Source organism: Arachis duranensis, chromosome 5 (assembly GCF_000817695.3).
Source record: "Arachis duranensis cultivar V14167 chromosome 5, aradu.V14167.gnm2.J7QH, whole genome shotgun sequence".
NCBI lineage: Eukaryota > Viridiplantae > Streptophyta > Magnoliopsida > Fabales > Fabaceae > Arachis > Arachis duranensis.
Window position 1 is genome coordinate 33,440,042 of NC_029776.3, and position 549 is coordinate 33,440,590.

Consider the following 549-nt stretch of genomic DNA (forward strand, 5'->3'; position numbering starts at 1 on the left):
AAGAAAGGTGATGGATTCATAGGACATTCATAACTTTAAGGAATAGACACTAAGACACTAATGATCATAAGACACAAACATAAATAAAACATAAAGCATAATTTTCAAAAAACAAAAAAATAAAGAAGAAGGAGATTAAAGAACGGGTCCACCTTAGTGATGGCGGCTTGTTCTTCCTCTTGAAGATCTTATGGAGTGCTTGAGCTCCTCAATGTCTCTTCCTTGCCTTTGTTGCTCCTCTCTCATGATTCTTTGATCTTCTCTAATTTCATAGAGGAGAATGGAATGTTCTTGGTGCTCCACCCTTAGTTATCCCATGTTGGAACTCAATTCTCCTAGGGAGGTGTTAATTTGCTCCCAATAGTTTTGTGGAGGAAAGTGCATCCCTTGAGGCATCTCAGGGATTTTATGATGAGGAATTTCCTCATGCTCTTGATGAAGTTCTCTTATTTGCTCCACACTTTTCTTGGTGATGGGCTTGAGGTCATGCCTTCTTAGTTGAACCGGCTTCCCTCTTGAATCTCTCTTCCATTGAGCGCCCTCTTCACA